A 14,893-nucleotide genomic window follows, 5' to 3' on the forward strand; every position below is an offset into this window, starting at 1 on the left:
GATACTAGTTTCAACTCCAAGAAATTTGAAGAAAGCTATCTTAGAGAAGAAATTGTCTTAGGTCAATACAATGAAAGGTATCAATAATAAAATAAAGATTCTCTGTGGAAACAGCCATAACCAAACAACTCTATTATTGTCGTCCAGATCTTTCTTAAGGAAAGAAAATTTGACTTCCTCCCTGCTAAAGGAAAACGCAACATTCAGAGGAACAATCCAAAAAGACACTATATCTCAAAGAATAAGAGGTCTCATCACGAGCCGGCTTATCATGATCACAGATATTATAACTTGCTGACTTTGCCAAAACTGTCCATCAAAACAGGGCAATGACTCAAGATTGTTGCAATCAAAAGACCAGGGGTCTCATCATGAGCCAGCTTGTTCAACAAAAGTGTAAATCAAGTGAATGACTGTGTCATAATTTTGGCCACCAAACCAAGACATTGTTCTTTAGAGAATAAAAAAGGAAAAAGTGTCAAAAAGGGTTTTTCTCTGAAAAAGTTGTAAATAACCTTAAGCAGGATAAAGGATCATTATTGGGTAATAGGTAACCCTGTCGAGGCTATGGACGCCTGCTGGCAGCAGAGGCTCTACCTGTGACAAAGGAGCATATTTAAAAGAGGTTGTTACATAGGGAAGGCTTTATTTTATGTTTTACAAGACCAAGTAATGACTGATTTAAATGCAAGGACAAACTGAGGATGCAAGTAATTGAAATAAAAAGAGGTTGAAACAAAACATCATTGACAGTTTGAAGTATCATTTGCTTTATCTTTTTAAAATAAAGTTCAAGTTTTCTGGGAAAATTTTTTAGGAGTTTGAAAGCGTCAATAGAAAATCAGAGATAACTGGTTCTCCCAAGTGAATCGCCAATTGTTGTGGCCAGCAACACCCCCCTAGTTCATCCAAGTATCAACTAAGATACTTAAATGAATGGGGACCTTAGTTAATTTTTAGGAAAAGCAAGAGTTTCTTTTTAAGGTCACAATCATATGCTTAGGAAAAGCCTCTTGGATATTTTAAGCCTAAGTTTATGATGAGAAGAAAATCTTTAAAGTCACGTTGTAGAAGGATAGGAAATACCCTTATTTCTCTTTAAAAAATCGATATGCGCACGACCCTCGTGTTAACAATAACATCGCATCGCAACAAAGTAGTGCCCATAAAGAAAAACTTAGAGATTCACCGATCTGCGATAACGCCGATCGCTAGATCGCATATCGCAGAAATAAGTCGGCTAGATTTGGAAAATATCAAATTTCTGCGATCTGCGATATTGCGATCGCTGCGATGCTACATCCTTGCGATTTGCGATGATGTGATTAGCGACCGCGCGATATACAAGGTTACGTCAGCAAATCATAAATCACTTCAGTACTAACCCTCCAGGCACGCCATTCAAAGAAAAGCCACTTACCATAATCTGACCCGAAATCATGCGCTTTTAATGATAGTAAATGAATTAGTTGTCAGTTATTAAGTGGATTAAAGACGCGTGCCTTGGTAGAGATTTACTTCACGTAAGGTGGCATATTTGATTTATCTGCTGCATTTAAAACTCTCCCATCACCTTTCTGGATCAATCATTTCCATTTCACTCGTAATCTGCAGGAAGAAAGAGCTAAGACGACTCAGACACAAACGCAGAGAAAAATGGGAAAGAAAAATAAAGCTCAAAGCTCCGAAGCAAAGGAGAAGACTAAGGAGATGGTGCCTCTGTACACAGACACGTCATGTAACAGAGACGCGGGGATACCAACATGGGAAGGCATGTATAGGCTGCTAGAAGAGGAAAAACCTAGAATAATGAAGGTTGTTGCTGTCGTGGATGCACCGCGCTCTTCTGAGGCATCCTTAGAAGACCTAGCATGTTCATTTCTTCACAGAATAGCGGCAAGACCTAAAATTCTACCATATACGGATATGATCAAGTGGATACTGGATGATGCAGACTTAAACAACAGACATTTCAAAGTTCAAGGATACGGGCTCGTCGTATCGTTTGCTGCGCAAGATTTGAAGCTTATGTATCATCTTCCAGAACTGCAAGCGACCTATAACGCACAATTTGTTAAGAAGTTCGCGGCGGAGAATCCAGATCTATCAGACACCACTAAAGAATGGTCTAGAAGAGACGAGCCGCTAAAAAGGGATAAAAACGGTATGTACAGCATTGTTCCCTCACCTCTCCATATTGTTTTGCTGCGGCTTATGCTCTGTAGGTTATTTGGGATGCCGGATATCAACAAGTTTTCATCTGAATGGCTACCATTAATTGATGCTACCACAAACGCCGACGTTATAGATTGGGCCAAAATTATTTCTGATAATCTATACACAGTCGTTATCAATTACCGATCTAAAAGATCCTTGTCTCAAAGGGTCTATCCTCCTTTTTATCTGTCTGCTTATATTATGGATTCCGTTTGTCTTGTATCTAAATTCCCTGCTATGGGTTGGAAATGGACTACCCAAGACCCATTTCCCATCCATGTTTATCATAAGGTATTATGGGATTCCCAGTTTGCCCCTCACTTCTACCAGATTTACCATGGGCTTATTTTGCCCCTATATAAAATAATCTATGACAAAGACCCCCCAAGGTGCTCTCCTGAGGCACAAATTGACATCATCCCCATCGCGAGATGGTTCGGGGAGGAATGGTTTACTTACATTAGAGTTTTTGGAAGCACTGTGCCTCCACATGTCCTACCCCTATATGTCCCTGATAAACTTTTGGCTCGGGAAATCGCTTATCAAACCTGTTCTGAAGGCGGCCTGACCAAAGACCTAAAGGACAAGAAGAAGGCCATATGGCCTCAATTTCCCGTAACTTGTGGGGCCTTCTCTTTGTTCGATGTAGGACACGCTTTTGGCGAAGTGGAGAATGTGATGTGTCTTCAATTATTTAAATTCCCATCGAGGCCATTCGACCCAAATGATGTGGCCCAAGAATTCACAACTAATGTCAAGATAAGAGTGTTCTCTGGAAATAAAGATTTGTTTGACGACCTGTTTCAGAATAAGAGTTCGCTCCAAGAGATTTTGCGGGAAGCTCAGTCGAGGTTGTCTTCAGGTGACCTCCAAAAATTCACGTTATACAGAGAAAGAAGGCTGGCTAGTATTCCGCTAGAGAAGTTGCGACTGCCTACTAAAGAACCAACTCCAAGCATCAGCCTCAGTGAAAACTCTAGCACTTCCAGATCTAAGTCCAACGCCGTGCAAGAAGTATCTGAGCATCCTGAAGAGTCTGTTTAAGACCAAGGAAAAAATGAAGAAACAACCAAAGATACAGCTCAGTCAAGTGCAATGTCTCAACAGCAAGTTATCGCCTCCCCACCAAGAAATCTTCCCCCTCCTGTCATCGAAGCACCACTTGTCACAACAGAGCTAGATAAAGAGTGGGAAACCTTCAATGAATTGATCAATCTTGAAGGGCAAGCCCCGAAAACACCTGTGAATAATACACAGGTGGTGCAAGAAGTGGTTTCGACCATAGTCAGTAGTGCCGCAGAAGCAGAACGCCTTCCTATCGCTCCACCTTCAGAGCTTCTACTTAACGTAGAAGAAATTCCCCCACTGGATGTATTCTATAGTCCTCAATACAAAGCAGTTGTAAGGAGGCAGAGAAAGAAAAGAAAACTAGGGAATATACTGTCGCAAGATGTTGAACATTTGGACGTCTTATGGAAAGACCCCAATAATAATCCGACTGAAAATCTCACGAAGCTGTCTCAGATTGCGGGAGCATATGCTTTTGCAACTATTGACAAGGCCTCTGAAGTTCAGCAACTATTGAAGGAACAAGAAAATCATATACAGCTACTACAACAACAGTTGCATCAAGCCAACGCTAACAATGAAGCTTCCAGACAGCTCAAGAAACTACAGGAAGACTTTCAACAAATGCAGATAGGCTATCAAAGGAGTCTCGAAGAGAAAGAAAAACAATTGCAGACTTTACAAGAAATGCATAAAGATGAGCCCAAGCTGGCAGAATTCATTTCAGAAGCTATTGGCTTGAACGAACAACTACTGCAGCAACAAGAAGAGTTGGGACGTAAAATATCACAGTGGAGTCACTATTGCGAGCTGAGCGACAAAATCACTAGTCAAGTGGTGGACTTGCGGAGTGACTATGATCAGAATGACAAGAAGGTGACAGAATATTTGACTTGGCAGGATGATGATGAAGGCAAAAGGGTAGGTGCACCCAGGATAAATGAAAATCATAAGGAGTTGCTCTTTAATAAATGGGACGATCGAATCAGGCAGGCGGAGCGAGCAGCAGAGACAGCGGCAACATAGGCAAGCATTCTTATCGACTGTGTAAATGAGAATTTACACAGGGCCAATTTAATTGCAGAGACCACCCCGGGGTACCTACCAAACAAGTTGCAACTGGAAACAGAATGGAAGCAGAAAGCGCAGGCAAAAGGGAAAGCAATCCAAGCATTGACCAGGTTGAATTGGGAATGTTACTGGACGTACTTGGTTAAACCCCACATCCAATGGATGACGGTGAAATGCATTACAAACGCAGCCAAAAAGGTAGCACCAACTCTCGTAGATGCCGTTTTCGAAGCCCAGCTCAGCGCAGAAATCAGTCAGTCGACTCTTCTCAAGCCTATGCTGAATACTTGCAACTTTAAGGACCAAGTTCATAAGTGACTTCATTTAGAATGTTGTTTTTTCTTCTTCAACTAGATTAGAAAAAGGACGGTCGTTTGAAAACCGCATCCTAAAATTTTGTAATAATACTATTATTAGAATTAGGTAGTAGTATTTTAACCCTTCTCATTGCATTGGAGAAGGGTCCAGAAATTTGTCAAAAACTTGTCCTCGGAACATGCACTTCTGCACCCTCAGAGGAGGTTTTGATAAATGGATGGATCGTGATTTATTTATGTTTGCATTTTAATGTCTGCTACTGATGTTGCACTTCTGTACTCTTAGTAGATGTTAGAACAAGTAGAGATAAATCGTTATTGCTTGAAGTTTGTGAGTGAAATCAATCATAAATGGTACTTTTATCTCTTGACCAATTTCTACTTATATTCTTAGAGTGATATGCAGTTTTAGTTGTTTATATGTTAATGTATGAATGTGTGGTTTACCATTTGGCACTTCTGTACGGTGGATTCATTTATTTGTACTTGACATATGAATAACTTATTATGCGATATGCTGTTCACAACTGTCTTGCCTAACTTTTTATGTAGAATGGTTTATCTTAATTGATTTATATTCTTATGATAGCTGAATGATTTTTATTACCAGTTATTGTTCGAAATCTTTTTAGATCGCATAATAGAGGAAATCTACCCCGGGTTAGCGTAGATTAGATGTGTTGTTTTTGTTAGATTACAATAGCATAGATACAGTTTAGAAGTTAGAGTTAAATTATCTCGAATTACTTCTAGATCAACATCGTCAAACTCTACACACACACACACCCCTTACATTGGGAAACTGGTCCCATTATCCCCAGTCAGACCCGCTATACCAAACGGACAAGGAGCTGCCAACCAAGTTCCGGACCGGGTGGGTATCCCCCTTGTTGTTGACCCGATTTTCGGGCCCTCAACAGGTAGTTACGAACAGAGGAACTCACTATCTCCTTCAGCTGTTTCAGGATCAGCTCCAACAGTCATTGTGGAGGATTCTTTTCATCCTTAAAATCCTTTTGTTCCTCTCTTTCCAAACATTCCATATGATGAAGCTTGGCGCTAGGGCCCAAGCTGAGTTGAGGAAATCATGATTCGAAAATTTTCTTCTCCAATTATTGAGGGTGTTAATGATACTCCTTCTATCCCTGTCGATTTGTTGAAAGATAGTGGCAAATATGTCCCATAACCAGGAGGTAAACATGAAACTATTGAGTATATGCTCAATTGTTTCCTCTTGAGCTTCACAGAGCTGGCATCTTGAAGGCCCCATAACACCCCTTTTCTTGATATTATCCCAAGTTAAGATTTTCTTGTGATGCACCAACCACATGAAGAGTTTGATTTTCATCCACCCTTGGTGCCTCCATAGATTCTGCCATTTTTTGTCCAGAACCTAGGGTTCCCTCGCTTGGAGAATACCTTTTGCTTCCTTAAGATTGAAGGTTCCCTCTTTATTATTGCCCCATCTTAGTTGGTCTTGCCCCCCTGATACTAAGATCTTCCTTTGTTCCACCATTTTCATGAGTTCCTCTACTTTTGTTTTCAGGGGATTGTTATTTCTGTAATCAATGTTTCTCTAGATTCTCCATTTTTCTATATGATGAGTATGATCCCAGTAGTCCTTTACCTTAATTAATTCTTGGGTATCTGTCTCCTACTTGAGGTCAAAGAAGCCCTCTTTTAATAGAATTGGTTCTTGTTTCCACTTGTCTTCCCAGAAAAGAGCAAGATCTCCTTCTCTGATTTCCTAGAAACTATTTTCTTGAACTAGACTTCTATTCTCCCAGGCTTTGTTCCAGATGTGTGAGCCCTTTATGTTTCCTGACATTCTTATGAGATCACTATTTTGCCAGGAGCTAGCATATTTTTCTTTCCATATATTTTCCCATTGGGCCTTTGGATTTTGAACCCAACGCCACTAAATTTTGGCCCCTAAAACATTGCTAACAATTTCCTGTTCATCCAAGCCTAGCCCTCCGTGGTTCTTGTGTTTACAAATTTTATCCCAAGACAATAAGGCCCATTTTTTCCTATTCTCCTCCTTTCCCCAAAGAAAGTTTCTTTGAATATTTCTGAATTGTTGTAAGACTCCTTTTGGAGCTGGGAGGGCTAATAGCATAAATATGGGGATTACTTGCAGAACTTCTTTTGTAAGCACCAACCTACTAGCAAGATTTAAAGATCTGCTGGTCCATTTACTGACCTTATCCTGAAACTTATTGATCAATGGTTCCCAAATGCTCTTGAGCCTTGGTTTAGCAGTAAGAGGGATCCCCAAATATTTTGATGTCGGAAAATCCCTTTGAAAACCTATAATTCTGGAGATATTTATTTGAATAGCAATATTGGTATTGAAGAAAAAGATTTTTGATTTGGAGAGATTAACTTCCATACCTGAAGCCAAGGCAAAGAGATTCAGGATTTTTTTGTAGGTTGAAGCTTCTTTGACTGTAGGAATTCCCTGTAACATGGTATCATCTACAAATTGTTGGTGAGTCAGGGCCTAACCATTATCAGTTAGTTGCAGGCCCTTGATCTTTCCTGTAACTTTGGCATGCTTGATAGACCATCCTAGTCCTTCCATCATGAGGATGAAGAGAAAGGGAGAGAGTGGGTCTCCCTGTCTGAGGCCTCTTGAAGGATTAAAAATCTTAGAGGGAGAGCCATTTACTAAAATTGAAAAGCTGGGAGAAGTCACCAGTGCCATTACCCATCTGACCCAGTTATGATCAAATCCAAAAGCAATAAGAATTCTTTTGATATAGAGCCAGTTCACCTTATCATAAGCTTTGGCTATATCCAATTGCATAATCATGCCCGCCTGCTTCTTGCTTGATAAAGAGTGAACCACCTCTTGAGCTTGAATGATGTTGTCAAGAATTTGTCTGCCTTCCACATAACCGGATTGTTCCCCTGAAACCAGAACAGGGAGTAGAGGTTTGAGTCTATTGGCCACTACCTTGGATATTATCTTGTAAACCACATTGCATAAAGCTATGGGTCTATACTTCTCCGGTGTTTGAGCGTTATCCTGTTTAGGTATCAGGGTGATGAAGGAGGTATTGAGTGCTCTCAGGATGGTTCTGTTCAACCTGGAATCCTCCACAACCTGCAAAATATCTTGTTTAACAATATTCCAGCAAGCTTTAAAAAAATCCACATTGAAACCATCCGAGCCTGGTGCTTTGCCATTTTTCATATCTTTGAGGACTTCACTGATCTCCTCTTCCGTTACTGGCCTGTTAAGGTTGAAATTATCCTCTCTAGATACCAGATTTGGTATATGACTAGTTACCTCCCTGATGAAATGCTCTCTGTCTGAACTATTCTCCTGAGTTATACCTTGGAAGTGTTGAACTAACACCGCTTCTATGGCCTCATGGGAGTTCTGAAGCTCCCACTCCTCATTCTTTATCGAAGATATTTTTTTGTAAGCTCTATTGGAAATGGTGGATCTGTGAAAAAATATTGTTTTACATTCTCCTTCTTTTAGCCATTGAACTCTAGACTTTTGTCTCCAAAAAATTTCCTCTTGTTTACATAGATTTTCCCAATCTTGATGATGCTTATCAACTTGATCACTTTTGACTTTATCAAAGCCTTCCGTGATCAGAGCTTGGTTGAGAACCTACATTTTGTTTTCAACGGATTTTTTTCCTCAAAAATATTGCCAAAATCCTTCTTGTTCCAATCTTTGAGCTCGAGCTTGATGTGATTAAGTCTTTTATGAAGTAGGAACATACTTTTCCCCTGGATCTGCAAATTTTCTGACCACCATTTTTCAATATTTCTTATGAAATCTAGGTGGGTCAGCCAGATGTTTTCAAATCTGAAAGGTTTGTTCCTGGGAATACCAATGCTCGTGATCTCCCACTAAACCGGCCAATGATCTGAGCCACCAAATGGAAGAACTCTCACTAAAAATTCCTGATCTATTAGCATAAGATCCTCTGAGATAATAAATCTGTCTAACTTGGAGGCTACGTGGGCCTCTCCTCCTCTTTTTTTGTTCCAGGTGAAGAGGCCCTTATTCATATCTATATCCACTAGTTTCATATTATCTATAAAGGTTCAAAACTCTAGGGAGTCTTTGCTAAAAGTTCTGGTTCCCCCTTTTTCTCCGAAAGTGATTTGAGCATGTTGAAGTCCCCTCCCATGATCCAAGGAATTCCTATGTGTATGTCCCTGAGGTCCACAAGAGAATCTAGGAACCTGAGTTTATCATCCATTCTTTGAGGGCCATACACATTCGTGACTACATAGGTATCCCTCTCTCCTACAGGTTGAATAACTACTGATAAATAATTCCTTGATGCCTCCACATATATTATGTAAATTTTCATGGGATTCCAAAGGGTGAGGATGCCCCCCACTGTGTGCTCTATTTTGACTTCTAAGAACTCAAATCTACTAAGCCATTTGCTATGAATTTGTCTTAATTTCTATATGGAACACTTCGTTTCTTGGATGAAGATAATATCTGGCATTGCTTGTCTCATGCTATTACTAAGTAATCTTTGCTTTCTTTTACTTCCTAGACCCCTAATATTCTAAGATGTGAACTTCATAATTAAATATTTGTGAAGGAATAGCTGGCTAGGCCTTTCATCTTACCTGATTCTATCATTAGCTTTCCACACTCCATCAAGAGTTCATTCTGCTTTTTTCTACCTCTTTTCTTTCTTGGGTTTCTAGTAGCTAATTCAGGAGTTGTTTTCATCATTTTCACACCTCTGTTGTCCTTCTTGTCAATGTTTTTCCCCTTCTCCACACCTTTGGCCTGAATTTTCCATAAGAACAATTGTTGTATTATGTTGAGCTCTTCTTGAGACGACGAGTCTATCCCTCCCGTGGTTCCCTGAATCAAGAACCCTTCTAGATCTAGGTGTTCTTTATCAAGAATCTCCTGAAGTTCACGATCCTCTTGTTCCATTTCACTTTGGGTCATTTCCTGATCCATCTCCAGTTCTGTATCACTTATCATGGTCACTTTTTGGAAATCATTATCCTCCATTTTTTCGCCCTTTTCTTCTACCTCTTTTTCCTCATGACTTCCTCCCATTACTTGATCTTCTTTTGTGGTCTCTTCTTCTTCTTCAAGAACTTGGAATTTGTTCTGACTGACCTGTTGCCCTTCATTTTGATGTAACTTTGTCCCTCTCTTGCCGCTTTTTCCTCTATTAACCACTTTGTGAAAGCTGTCAGTATCCTTCATTGTGCTAGATTTGCTTTTATTTATTGCTTTACTAAGAGGGAAGTCTCTGAATAGGTGCCCATGTTCATGACATCTGCGACATCTGAACGGAATATGCTCATAGTCTATTGTTTGTATCCATTCTTCATCAAAAACTTCCAGGATCACCTCATCTGGAAGAGCTCCTGATAGGTCCATTTCCACACAAATCCTAGCAAAGGACGTATATTTTCCCCTTCTAGTAGCTTCAGAAGCTTTGACAAAATACCCTAATTTATTGCCTATGGCAGCTAGCAATTCAGTTTGCCAATAATAAAGAGGTAGAGAGTAGAGCCTTACCCATACCAGTACCGAAGTGAAAGTCTCCCGTTATGGGACAAAATTCATCATCCAAGGCCACATATAGAGGCATACTGCTGCATAAAAGTAGGGCCCTCCTTCAAACACTTTGTCTTTGTCTTCAATATTTGTAGACACCACCGTGAAGAAACCCTTTGACCCAAGATGTAGGTCAATGCTCCCTTTAGGTTTCCAATGGTATTTGATCCATGTCTATAAAGCTTTTTTAGTGGGCCATACTCCCAAGAATTTACAGATGATAGCGTAAGTCCGCATGTGATCTTTGTGCACCTGCAGAGCTGGATCATTTAAGACTACTCTGGGTGTGAACTCAGCTTTGGGTTTGCAGGGTCCCTTTTGTTTTTTTATCTTCAGATCCTTGTTTTTTGTCTTCTTCCTCCTTGTCTTTAGTGCTGTTATTTTCCTTATTTTTGGTTCCTTCTATCTCTTCTTCCACATTCCTTTTCCCTTCCGCAGTAGTGCCTCTGGCATTCTCTAGAGGTTTCTTGCCTCTGCTTGCTATGGCCTCCTTATAGGAGGGAGTGGGGCTCCCTCCTCTACGGCTCTCCATGAAGATCAACCCCTGAAACTTATTTGAAACCCTAGTTTATCGCCTTGTGCTCTCACCTTCGATCAGATCGTCATCGGTTTCATTTAACACTATATTTTTTTATTTATAGTTTTTAATGTTTTTTTCACTTTTTGTTTTTTCAAAGTTGTTTTTTCTTTAATTTTTTTATTAGAAATTTTCAATATTTTTTTAAGTGCTTTTTTTTTTACATTGAATTTGTTGGTTTACATCATTCTTCATAACAGACCAATCATTAATTAAACTTCCATTGTGATAATTCACATTTCACCACACACACACACATATATAATACAAATTAATAAACAAGTAAATAATTAATAATTAAAAAAATTATGTAATATTGCTTTTAGATTCACAATCGACTTTATATTTTTTTTCGTGATAATACTAATGGTCAACGTTGTAATGTGAATTAAATGGTAATTTTCATCCCAAAAATAACATAAAATAAAATAAAATCTAGAGAAATTTGGAAAACACTTAAAAACGAAGCATTTAAAAAATAAAAGAAAAAATATCCTTGATGGGAGTGGTAACAAACATATCTAAGGCACATAGGGAGGAATTAAAGCCCTCCCCCATGGGACATTCAATATGATGAGGCGTGTCAAGGAAGACTTTGATAGCAAGCGAAAGATGAAGGTTCTAGAGTGCACCTTATGAGTATATTTGGTGTTTGCTTGGTAGCTAGTTTCTATTGTTGGTTTCAGGGGATGGACGACAAGATTGTGGTGTGAAATACACCTATTAGCATTTCAATTATCCCAAATCTCCCTATTTCTTCTTGTACTTTCACCCTCAAAGGGCCTTTTTGGTGAAGGAGAGGAGCACACATAAAGATCCATGAGTTGCATCGTAACTAAAGATACCATTTGAGACTAGTTTCCCATTTGAACTTTGAGGTAAAATCTCTATGTCCATTAGTTGTCTGTTTTCATTCATAGTAAGAATTATCTTATATGTGATTTATATGTTACTCTTATTTATGAATAATATGATGTTTTCAATGTGTCACTGATGCTAGTGGGAATTATCAATTGTAATTTTGTTGTGTTTAGGAAAGACTTCCTTCCCTATGAGAAATTGAAAATTGAAACAAAAAAATTTGTATATTGCCCCTCATTCATCTTATTCTAGTATTCAAGATCAAAGTCTATCATGAGATAGTTGTTGCAAATTAATAACTAAATCTCTAATCTGGTTTCTCAAGCCATGTGACTATTGAAGCTATGATTGTATGTTGCATCCATAGTCCCTATAAAGTTACACTTGGCATTTTATATATTCTAATCAAGAGTTACATGTGTGTCTTATTGAAAGATATCTTTATTGAATTGTATTTGTGTGTAACCATAAGAATGTATTTTTAAAGAGTTAACTTTAGAGTTTAAATATTAGAAATAAAATAAATTCGATGTTAAAAATGGTAAGAACTCAATTCGTCCATGGATAGCATAACATTAGGAGGAGTAATGTAATTTTGATAAGAGGAGGGTAACCATAATGATTTTTCAAATGATCTAAGAGAATATTTGAATTGGGTTCAAGAACTATTTGTAATAGCTTCTTGTGGTATTAACCCTAGTGAATAAATAGAGAACGATGTGCATTGAACCATGATTGTGTCTCAACCTTGAGATATATAATTTGGTTGGATATTGATGTGCAAAGGAATTGCACCAAAAGCATAGTTCTGGGCAATAAAGTATTCGCAGAGTCTTGGTTTTCATTACCTTGATTACTATTATATTAATAGTTAGTTGATGTGTGCCAATTAAACAAAAGTGCTTAACATATCTCTAATTTTGAAAATTAATTTTTCACTCATACATACACAAACAAGGGGGCTGCATGGCAGCTAGTCCCTGCCCTAAGCCAGAGGAATTTAGAGGTTTCCCGGGACGGGTTGACCGGACAGAATGACCTTACATGGGACCATGTTATACTTGGGATTATTAGTTCTATTAGGCATGAGAAGGAACAATCCAAGATCACCTTAGTTCAATTAGGCCTAGAAAAAAGAGATTGTGCTAGCTATGTCACCGCATTTGCATATACTACACTTGTATGAGTCCCATATACTACACTTGTATGAGTGACATGATACAGGTAAAGAAACGGGCATAATACAGGTAAGAAAAAATAACTCTACTCAGAAGCATTTTTGAACGGTTAAGGGCTAGTGTCTGAATAAAATAAAAAACTGAGAGCAGCAACTACAGAAACAGACACAATGGTTTTCATTTCCATGTGCAATGGAAATGGTATTATTAATATTGGATGAATGCCAACCCTTATGCTCTAAATAGGTTTTCTCTGGATTGATCAAGTGGTTGACGATGATAGGCGGTTTCTAGAAATTGGAGAAAGAAAGTGATAGTTGAAACGTTATGTTCGCCTGATTTGCATTTGCGGATGAAATATTGCATCAGAGCTTTTAGATCTGAAATGGTGAATAGATTTACATTTGTTGATGAAATATTGCATTTGCGGATGAAATATTGCATCGGAGCTTTTAGATCTGAAATGGTGAATAGATTTACATTTGCTGATGAAATATTGCATCCAAGTTTTTAGATCTGAAATGGTGAATAAATTTGAGTATTGAATCAAATTAAACATTTGTAGATGTATTGCTTGGAAAATGTCGCGGTGCCCGGGATTTCGTTTAAACTCATGATTTTAATGTTGATATGTTTGACTCGACTATGTTAATTGTAAAACCATAGAGACTACATGTTATTTAATCTTAAGTTAATATTTGTTAATATGTTTGACTCAACTGTGTTAATTGTAAAACCAGAGAGACTACATGTTATTTGATACCACTTCGATATTGCAGAGAAATATAATGCGCTATTACCTCTATCTGTCATTATGAAATTATTGCATAGTTAGTTGAATAGTTCCTGTTTGTGTAGCTCCTGCTTTCAATATTAATTCATGATGTATTGAATTAACAACAATTCTAAAAATTCATAATATGACAAATCAATTTGTGTTGAAATTGCTACTGCATAGGAGTCTGTGTTGAGATTTTAATAGCCATAGACATGGAGAGGATCATGTATTTAATAAAAACTATTACTATACATATTTTACAACTAGCCATCATAGATCAAAATTGACAGCTGTTTCTCACATTTTTCTAATGCTTCACATCTCAATATTTCCGAACTCCAATTCCTCGGGACGACAGAAAAAGCCCACTGGCAGGATTCCAGAAGTAGGTGGTGAATACTTTTCAAAGCATATGTGGTAAGTGGACGGGGAACATTTGAAACATTTACCAGCAAAGGAATTGGGAACTTTTCTTCCATCAGATATCTCAAAGCACCATACATCTCAACATTTCCCAACTCCAAAGAGCAAAGAGTGTCGCACCCACATGATTGTTTTGTCATGAGAAACACAACCACGTATCTCTCATGCTAAACACAAACCACGTATCTCTCATGCTGAACACGAACCTGCATGCATACCAAATGCCTTATTCTGGCATAAAGAAATCATTTCGTAGCGGGTGGTGGAACAAAGGTTAGCTTGGCTGTCAGCGACGTCCATTAACTGTTGGCTCCAATGTCCATTACCAGCTAGCTCCCGACTGTAAAAACCTATCTAATGGAGCAATCCCTTATCTCTCTCGAATATGCTAACTAGTTCTAGCTTCAATTCTTCTGCTCGTGGTCTATATGAAGACCTTGAACCAGCAGCGGCCATCTCACAAAGTACCAGCGGTATACCAAACAATCTGGCATTTCAGGTGCAAAATCAAAGCGAGTAGTTCCACCAGATGCAGCAAGTTCCAAAAGCAGGAGCAAGGCCACCACAAAGGTTACAGATGCTAGGACAGAAGCAAAGGTAGCTCGTAAAGTAAGACTTCCATGGATGACACAGAGCTACTCTAATTAATCTGCAAGTTCCCCATACTGTATTTGATTTCTGACATTTCCACCAGATATTAATATTTTTAGTTGTTATCCCTAGTCTCAAGTTCGGTCTGGGCACAAAGTGAAAATAAGTTTATTGGACAATATTCAAACTTCATCTAAATTGAAATGTGTATTCTACAACTTACGAAGAAATGTGTATTCG

The sequence above is a fragment of the Pinus tabuliformis genome, chromosome Q (assembly GCF_031772625.1).
Source record: "Pinus tabuliformis cultivar Carrire ecotype Pingquan chromosome Q, CPIR1, whole genome shotgun sequence".
Lineage (NCBI taxonomy): Eukaryota > Viridiplantae > Streptophyta > Pinopsida > Pinales > Pinaceae > Pinus > Pinus tabuliformis.